Here is a 10201-nt window from a genome sequence, read left to right as displayed (position 1 = left end):
AATGCTACAAACGATGGGCCAATTTAGTGGTATGCCCACAGAAGATCCACATCTCCACCTTTGATTATTTATGGAGGTGAGTGATTCATTCAAGATAGCCTGTGTGACTGAAGATGCATTGAGGTTGAAGTTGTTTCCATACTCATTGCGAGATCGAGCACGAGCATGGCTCAATTCATTGCCACCAAGTTCTATATCTACATGGCAAGAATTTGTAGAGAGATTTTTGGTTCCCGCCTAGCAAGAATGCTAAGTTGAGGAATGAGATCACACTTTTTGATAATTAGATGACGAGTCTTTGTGTGAGGCTTGGGAGAGGTTCAAGGAGTTACTTCGTAAGTGTCCTCATTATGGAATTCCTCATTGTATCCAGTTGGAGACATTCTATAATGATCTCAATGTACATACAAGATTGATGGTAGATGCTTCTGTGAATGGTGCAATTTTGTCTAAGTCTTGCTTATGAGATCATTAAGAGGATTGCAAGCAACAACTATCAATGGCCAACAAATCGCACAGCTTCAGGAAGACGTATAGCTGGAGTTCATAAAGTTAATACTCTCACTCCGTTATCAGCTTATGTATCGCTTGTTTCCTCTATGTTAGAATAGTTTACCTCTAATAGTGCTAATAATTTTGCAGCTCAACCGCCAAGTTCGTACGAAGTAGTTTCCTGTGTGTACTGTGGGAAAGGTCATTCTTTCGAGAATTGCCCATTAAATCTTGAGTCAGTGTACTATGTGGGGAACCAACATCCAAATAGGAGTGGACAAGGACCCCAGTCCAACTTCTATAATCCTTCATGGCATAATCACCCCAACTTTCCTTGGAGCAACAAAGGAAATGGACCAAACAACAACTTTATGCAACATAGGCTCAACCAATCTCAAGGGTTTAATCAGCAAGCTCCAAAACCACCTCAAGCTGAGGCATCAAACAGTTTGGAGAACTTGATAAAAGCATACATGGCAAAGCATGACACTTTCATCCAAAGCAAAGCAGCAACACTAAAAAATTTGGAAAACCAAATGGGTCAGTTAGCTACAGAGCTTTGTAATAGGCCGCAAGGAACCTTGCCAAACGATACTGAGAATCCAAGAAATTTGGGTAAAGAATATATCAAGGTAGTGGCATTGCAAAGTGGTAAAATTCTGGAACCCCGATTGATTGAGGTAAAAAATAAGCTCGTTGAGAAAAATCAACTAGCTGTTGAAATTCCTACACCAAAGGAATCAGAATTTACAAAGACTAACAAGGTAAATCCTAACTTAGTGAATTCAAATACTTTAACATTTTCTTTGGATACAAATTTACCTACTTAGAAGAGTTGTCTAGTTCAACCAAAAGTTCCATCACCTCCATATCCACAAAGATTGTAGCAACACAAACAGAAACAGGAGTTGCAATTCAAGAAGTTTTTGGATGTTCTGAAGCTATTACACATCAATATTCCATTGGTGGAGGCTTTAGAACAAATTTTGAATTACGTGAAGTTTATGAAGGATGTACTATCCAAGAAGAAATGACTGAATGAGTATGAGACTGTCGCCTTGACAAAGGAGTGCAATGCATTCCTGTAGAACAAGCTGCCACCGAAATTGAAGGATCCAGAAAGCTTTACGATAACCTGTAACATTGGTGAATCTTACTGTGGTAAAGCTTTGTGTGACTTAGAAGTAAGTATCAACTTGATGCCTATGTCTATTTTCAAGATGCTAGGGATAGGAAAAGTAAGAGCTACAACTTTGACGCTTCAGCTAGCTGATCGATCTTTAGCATACCCCAAATGAATGATCAAGGATGTTTTGGTAAGAGTCGATAAATTTATTTTTCCTGCTAATTTCATTATTCTAGATTTTGAAGCAGATAAGGAAGTGCTAATAATCCTTGCGAGACCTTTCCTAGCCACGGGAAGAACGTTAATTGATGTGCAGAAAGGCGAACTCACTATGCGTGGTCAAGACGATCAGGTAACTTTTAACATTCTTAAACCAATGAAATTTCGCAATTTGACAGAAGAGTGTTCAATTATAGAAGAGATAGAAACCTTGATTTCTATGAAAAGTAATTTTGAAGAAGATCCATTGGAGAAAGCCTTAGGGTTTGACCTTTTGTAGGATGAAGAAGGTGAAGAAAACATGGCTTTGATGGAAGTCAATCCAAGAAATTTTATTCAATCCACATGGTTTGAACCGTTGGAGTTGGATGTCAGAGAATTTGTGCAACCCAAATTTTCAATCGAAGAACCACCTACACTCGAACTAAAGTTAGTTCCTTCCCAATTGAAATACGTTTATTTAAGTGACTGTTCCATTTTTCCTGTGATTATTTTAGCAGACCTGGAAAAAGATCAAAAGGAACAACTAATTTCTGTTTTAAAGAAATTTAAGAAAGCAATTGGTTGGACCATAGCTGATATTTGAGGTATTAGCCCTTCTTTTTGCATGCATAAAATTATTTTGGAAGAAGGTGAAAGAGCTCGAATTGATGGGCAAAGGAAGCTCAATCCTATTATGAAGGAAGTTGTGAGAAAGGAAGTGATCAAATGGCTAGATGTAGGAATCCTCTATCCTATTTCAGATAGTTCGTGGGTAAGTGCGGTGCAATGTGTGCCGAAGAAAGGTGGAATTATGATTGTTGAGAATGAGCATAATGAATTGATCCTAACAAGAACTATTACTGGTTGGAAAATTTGTGTTGACTACAGAAAGCTAAATAAAGCCACTCGGAAGGACCATTTTCCGTTGCCTTTTATGGATCAGATGTTAGATAAACTGGAAGTTAATGAATTCTATTATTTTTTTAGGTGAACGCCTTTTGGTTTATGCAATGCACCTGCAACCTTTCAACGATGCATGATGGCAATATTCACTGATATGGTTGAAAATTATGTTGACGTTTTCATGGATGATTTTCTATTTTTGGTAACACTTATGATATTTGTTTGAGTAATTTGGCTAAGGTACTGAAGAGATGAGAAGAGACGAATCTTGTCCTTAACTGTGAGAAATGCCATTTTATGGTTAAGGAAGGGATTGTCTTAGGGCATAGAATTCAAAGAAAGGAATTAAAGTCGACAAAGAAAAGGTGAATGTATTTGAAAGATTACCAGCCCCAATAAAAGTGAAAAGAGTCAAAAGTTTCTTAGGCCATGCCAGTTTTTACCGAAGGTTTATCAAAGATTTTTTTTAAAATTTCTAAATTGTTGTGTTTGTTGTTAGAGAAAGATGCAATGTTTGATTTTAGCAAAGCATGTTTAGAACTTTTGAAGAGCTGAAAAAACAGTTAATTTCAACCCCAATAATCATTACACCTGATTAGAGCAGATCTCTTTAGTTGATGTGCGATGCAAGTGATTATGTTGTTGGAGCTGTGATGGCTCCAAGAAAAAATAAAGTGTTCCACCCCATTAACTATGCAAGTAAAACCTTCACTGGAGCCCAACTCAATTATACGGTAACTGAAAAGGAACTATTTTCTATAGTTTTTGCTTTTGACCAATTCTGCTCATATCTTATAGGTACCAAAGTTATAGTATTTACTAACCGTGCAACCGTTAAATACTTGCTTACAAAGAAAGATGTGAAACCGAGGCTAATTCATTGGATACTTTTACTCCAAGAATTTGACCTTGAGATCCAAGACAAAAAAGTTGTTGAAAATCAAGTAGCTGATCATCTGTCAAGGTTGGAGCAAGATGAGGTAACTCGATCACATGTGCCTATCAACGAGAATTTCCTAGATGAGCACTTATTTAAGGTGAGTGGAATTCATGAAACACCTTGGTTTGCTGATTTTGCCAATTATCTTGCATGTGGAATAATTTCTCAAGAAATGACATACCAACAAAGGAATAAATTCCTTCATGATAGTCTATATTATTTCTGGGAAGACCTGTTCTTGTTTAAATAGTGTGCAGATAATATAATCTGAAAGTGTGTAGCTGAAAGTGAGATTGCTGAGATCTTATATCATTGCTATTCATCTCTAAGTGGGGGACACTTTGGTGGTGCACGTACTGCAGCAAAGATTTTGGAAGCATGTTTCTTTTGGCCCACACTATTTAAAGATTCTTATGTTTATGTGAAGAACTGTGATAATTGTCAAAGAACTAGAAAAATATCACAGAGGAATGAAATGCCCTTAAAAAATATTTGGAAATTGAATTATTTGACGTATGGGTCATTGACTGCATTCGTCAGTCCAAACGACATCACTAGGAACTCATAATGACCATATCGAGTCCTAAATTTTTTCTTGTATACATCAGTCTCCTTGACTCTTAGCTAATGATACCCTGATCAGAGATCAATCTTAGAGAAAATTGAAGCTCCTCGAAACTAGTCGAACATATCATCAATCCTAGGTAGGGGTACTTATTCTTAACTGTCAATTTATTCAATTACTGATAATCAATGCACATACACATGGATCCATTCTTCTTTTCACAAACAAAACTGGTGCTCCCCACAGAGACACACTAGGTCGGATGAACCCACAATCCAATAACTCTTGAATTTGAGCCTTAAGCTCCACAAGCTCCTTCGGTGCCATTCTATAAAGGGCGATGGACACCGGTACTGTACCAGGCAGGAGCTCAATCCCAAACTCAACTTCATGGTTTGGAGGTAACCCAGGCTACTAAACAGGAAAAACATCTGGAAAGTCTTTGACTGTTCTGATATCCTTAATAGAAGAAACCCTGGAATTAGAAACACCGATGTAGGCTAGATACGCTTGACAACCCTTACGAACCAATTTCTTGACCCTTAATGTTAAAATCACATTTGACAAATAATTTCGACGCTCCTCAATTACAATTACCTCATCATCCTTCGCAGTTCTCAGTATCATCCGCTTAGTAACACAATCCAAGCTCACCCGATGTTTAACCAGCCAGTCCATTCCCAAAATTAAGTCAAATTCTCCAAAAGAAAGTTCCATCTAGTCTGTTGAAAAGTTGACCCCTTGAACCTCCAAAGGTACATTTCTAAATACTTTATTTAACCTTACTGACTACCCCAATGGACTCAACACAGTTACTTCACTCGTAGTACTCTCAACCAAGATACCCAAAGTCTCAAACACATTACAAGCTATGTAGGAATGGGTAGATCCTATATTTATCAGTGTAGTATAAGGTACATTATAGATAAAGAATGCACAGGTGATAACATTTGGAGCATCCCCTTCCTCTCAACAATGTGCAGCATAAACCAGAGCTGGCTGCCTCGCCTCAGTATGACCGGCACTCCTGCCCGATGCACTCTAACCATGGCCTAAACTATTACCTCCTCTGACCTGACCACGGCCTCTCAGTGGTTGCTGAACACCCCTCGACGACTGTACAGTACCCCTACCCATACCTTGCACCTGATCGGGCCTTCGTGGATAATCTTTGATAAGATGCTCCAATGAACCATATCTCAAACATGCCCCAATCCTTTTCCAGCACTCGCCCTAGTGGCGTCTCCCACAATCAGCACAGGGTTGCGGTCCACCAGCAGCAATAAGGGCCCTAACTCTGACTGGCCTATCAACTCTGGCCTTTTTCTTAGGCCTCAGAAAGGAATTTGAGGGCTCTAAATCCTTATTGTTCCTACCTCTCTCCTTCTCACTGTTCTAGCACTCAGCACGCTTCACCTCCTCGGTGATCTTCACCTTATCAACTAAACTAGAAAAATATCGCTCCCTCTATGGAGCTATCAAAACTTGTAGACTATCCCTGTAATCGTCCTCAAAATGAACACACCGCTCGTACTCGGTTATCGCCATCCCTCACGCATATCGGCTTAATCGCAAAAATTCAGCCTCATACTCAGCCACTGATTTATCCCCCTGAGTTAGATTCTAAAATTCTCTCCTTTGAGCATTCACATGACTAGCACCCATATACTTACTCTAGAAAGTAGTTTTGAAAAATTCCCAGGTCAACAGATCACGCTGAGTGCCCTCTTTAACCGTAAGCCACCACTAGTAGGCCTCATCTAACAGCAGTGACACTACACCCTTTAGTTTCTGCTCAAGGGTGCAATCAAAATAGTCCATGATCCTTTCTGTGGCCTCAATCCAATATTCAGCCACATTAGGGGCAACTCCAGCAATACCCTTAAAAATCTCAGCTCCATTAGACCGGAGTCGTTCCATAACTGACCCACAGCCCATAACACCAGTATTGGGCCCAACGATCCTCTCCGAAATTTGTAACATAGCTTGGGACAGTGCGTCGTCCCCAACCGCACGTTCATGAGACCTAGTCTCAGTCACAGGTGAAGCCAGTGCCTCTTTAGCTTTAATGTTAGGCCAGTGGCTAGATGACGAAGACCCAACCCAAGCACCTCCACGGCCTCCACCGTGGCCTCTTATACCCCTTTCGTCAGTACCTCTGGTGCTCATATTGAATTGTGTCTTATCAGTATTAATAGTTTTATGAATCAGTTTTACAGTTCCAGTGTTTGTTAGCAGATATTTTATGGAAAACAGTATTAATAGTTCAGAGTTCGTTTTCGCAGATCATAGTCTTACAACAATTTTTAGTCTACCTAAATAGAGTATTTCAGTACAGTCTACTACCTAGAGTAGTCTCAGTATTTCAATTTAAATAATCAATAGTTTCAGAAGACTTACAGAATTAGCACCGAAGACTCGGTGTACCACACATTCAATAGAAACATTTCAAAAAACTTCCAAATCATTTGGTACAGTTCTTTTTGAAAATTCCACGTTTTAGAAGAAACCCAAATCCACAGTCGAGTTTTACAACCTGGCTTTGATACCACTAAATGTAAACATTAAACCCGGCCTGGATATTATGGTCGAATCTTATGATGTCACATTGAAGTGTCTTTTTATGCAAAGTGTGATATCGTTGAAAAACCCTTTCCAAATTTAACTTCGTTGTGTGACCTTATTGATGATTTTAAAACGTGTCATTCATTTTAAAACTTATGTCCCAATCAAAAGGTATTTACTTAGAAAACTTTTTGAATGTCAAGATATCGCTTTAGAGCGAAAGCTTTCTAAATTGATTGCGTTTTTTAGTTTACTTTCTGAAAACGTTGTTTCTGTTTTAAAACTCAAGTTCTTAACACTAGCAATTATAACCAAAGTAAATTAAAATCCCAAATTAAAAATAAAAATCCAAAGAGGCCTTAGTACATTAAAAATACCCAAAATAAAAATTACTTATAATTTAAAAAAGGAAATACGAAAGTACATGCGATTGTGTGGCCACCTTTGAGTCCCTCGCAACACTGATCTGCCTAAGACTAGGGATTATGTGTGCAAATAAACAGATGGATGAGTTATGAAAACTCAGTGTGTAATCGTATATCAAATAAACAAACAGTGAATAAAAATAGTCTGGGCCTAAGCCCAATCCAATGAAGATTCAATATCAGTTAGGGCCTTAGCCCATTACAACATTAGTATCATTTAGGTCAGAGCCCACCTCAATGAGAGTATAGTACATATGCAATCAAGAGATCCTACCCAACCAGCCTCTACACTCCATCTCCGTCCAACCCTGCAGTCCATGTGGGGATATAATCAACCCACCCATCCCTACACTCTAAGTAGTACCGGTTGCGGCACTAAACAGTATTTGCAGTAGAGTTTCCAGTACAATACACTTCCTCCAATCAAAATAAACCCATCCCCATGCAACATATCATACATCATGTCGTGACGTGTCATAATATCATGCGTGTATTCAATATGTTTAAGGTGGCATGCTCAAATATAATCATACATCTCATAGGGGCATAACAGCCATTTTATCATATAGGGGCATAATAGTCCTTTTATTGGTTAGGGGTCTAGATACACTTACCGATCCAACAGTAGGTCTACAGTCATCTCAGGTGACCCGTGCAACATTAAAAGTCAAATAGTGAAAATTGGCCCAAGGCCCACAATACGGGCCCATGTGGGCCAACATGTCCGTGTGGCCCACATAGCCCAGAAATGGCCTTGGCCGTGTGGATAACACAACTTAGCCCAATATTTCCCACATGTTCGTATGATTCTCCCAAATGGGGCCCACATGCCTGTGGGACCCACACAGCCCAATTCAATCTAATAAGGCCCAAAACGGCCTAAGCCCATGAAATCACCCATAGTGGCCTCCACGATCAAACGCTCATGTTTAGTTACACGGTACCACCACACGAGCAAGCGTACGCTTGTGTAACGTTAACATTCACTTATTCTGGCATTTGCCAATTTCCATAGCTGAAGTGGAGATTACACATCTTGTTTGCGAAAGTGTGCACACCCCTCTTGAGCACTTCAACCTATATTCAATCATAGTACGCCATTAGTCTCACACGATAGGGTTAAAATGACCCGTTTAATAATATTTATCTAAAAGATAAATTACCCTTGCCTTAGATGACCGATTTAGGCTTGCACCCCTTTACTCGTCAGAAGAGATTGATTACAAGTCCTTTAACGATTACTCGCATCCCAACCAAACTTATTAACTATAACTATACAAGCACAAAGTCTGAACCAAGCGCATAACAACTTACCGAAGGTGCCTGAGAATAAGAGTCAGAAGCAATCAGCCTAAACTCAACCCGAGAGCCACAAGCACATAGTATGACAGAGACAAAGGCTCGGACCACCACACTTCTAGCAAATTGGCAGTAAAAGAAGATATTAGATAAAAGAATAATATGGCAGAAAGAGAGAGAGAGAGAGGATAATAATTGTGCACTCAAACAAGAGATTGAGTAATCGGCTAACACAAAATACGAAAGAAAAGAATAATTGAGAGAAAGAAAAGTGATGGAGAGAGGGAAAAGAACCTTACACTCAAAACTGACTGATAACAGAACAATTGCCCAAAACCGTAAAGAGAGGGGGAGAGATGAGGTATTCAGTTGAAATATCAAGATGAAAAAAGAGGAAAATCTGTTAACACAAAAAGAATCGAAGGAGGGGGAAAGAAGATGTATTTAGCCAAAACAAGAATTGATTGGGAGAGGGAGAGAAGAATAGGCAATCGATTAATAGAAGGACAATAGGGACGAACAAGCTTAGACTAGACCAAAAACGAGAAAAACCCAAATGTGTTGAGGGGGAAAAGAGAGACTGTGTGCGGCTAAAGAAGGAAGAAGTGAAATAGTAAAAGAAAAAAATGGTTGCCAAATACGAAATAGGTGAGATAGAAAGATATATGAACGGAACCCCTACAACATTCAACCTCCAAGAAAAAAAGAGCAGACCAAAACCGAAATGAGGAGCATACCCACCAAGGCCTAATTCTTGAGTGCCCAGAGTTTAATTTCGGCACAACACTCCCTCTCACCTTAACTTCCCACCATTTCCTCCCCAAAACCCTCCATGCTGTCCCCTCCCCCCTCAACCACATAATTCAAAAACCACTCAAACGCTTTAGTGTTTCGGTCAAAACACACCACTCCCACAGTACAACAACAAAATAAAACACACCACTGCACCCACCAGGATTCAAACCTCAGACCTCAAGTAACTACCACACGCCACTTATCCCCTAGACCAGCAGGCCTATTCTGACATAAAATACCCACATTTATTTAAGAACCTACTGACTAGGGACAGAGCTTGTTTAAAATTAAAATAAAACTTTTGCACAAGCCAAGGCTTGAACCTAAGACTTCTCAGACACTCCCAGAACACATAACCACTGAAGCAGATACACAATTGTGTGTCATAAACATGCGAAAATAAACTTAAGGATTTTTGGGGTGTTACAAGTTACATGAAATTCATGTAAAATATGATGAATATGGGTTGTAAGGTAATTTTATAAAATTAGGCTAGCCTTGTTTAGGTTAATTTGTGATTGAATTGAAAGTTTTCAGTTTAGGGACAAAATTGAATAAAAGAAAAAGTTTATGTTAAAAGTTTAAAATCTTAATAAAGGGTTAGTTACATGAATTTTAGTATTTAAAAGTATTTGAATTGAATAATTGAATTAAATTATTATATTTAGATCAAGAACTGAGTCAACTGAACAATAATTGAGGGAAAGGAAAGTTAGCGGTGTAATAATTGGTGTTGAGTTTATTGTCATTTTTGGATTAGGTAAGTTCATAACTTGGTTAAATTAATTAGTTATTGTTTTGATAATTTAATATCTATTTATGTATGTGGAGATCAAGTTAATTGGCTTGAAAATTGAATAAGACCATAGTTGAAAGACACTGTGGCACTA

At 38.7% G+C, this 10201-nt stretch overlaps 1 non-coding gene across 1 annotated transcript; it reads right to left on the bottom strand.

Annotated features, from left to right (window-relative positions):
• Nucleotides 1-251: 251 nt before the first annotated feature.
• LOC128280208 (small nucleolar RNA R71) lies at nt 252-357 on the bottom strand. The gene has a single exon (XR_008270389.1). It is a non-coding gene; the product is annotated as a small nucleolar RNA R71 (small nucleolar RNA).
• Between the last annotated feature and the right edge of the window lie 9844 nt (nt 358-10201).

The sequence above is a fragment of the Gossypium arboreum genome, chromosome 8 (assembly GCF_025698485.1).
Source record: "Gossypium arboreum isolate Shixiya-1 chromosome 8, ASM2569848v2, whole genome shotgun sequence".
Lineage (NCBI taxonomy): Eukaryota > Viridiplantae > Streptophyta > Magnoliopsida > Malvales > Malvaceae > Gossypium > Gossypium arboreum.
The sequence above is the reverse complement of the archived record's forward strand: the minus strand, read 5'-3'. Positions and strand labels throughout refer to the sequence as shown.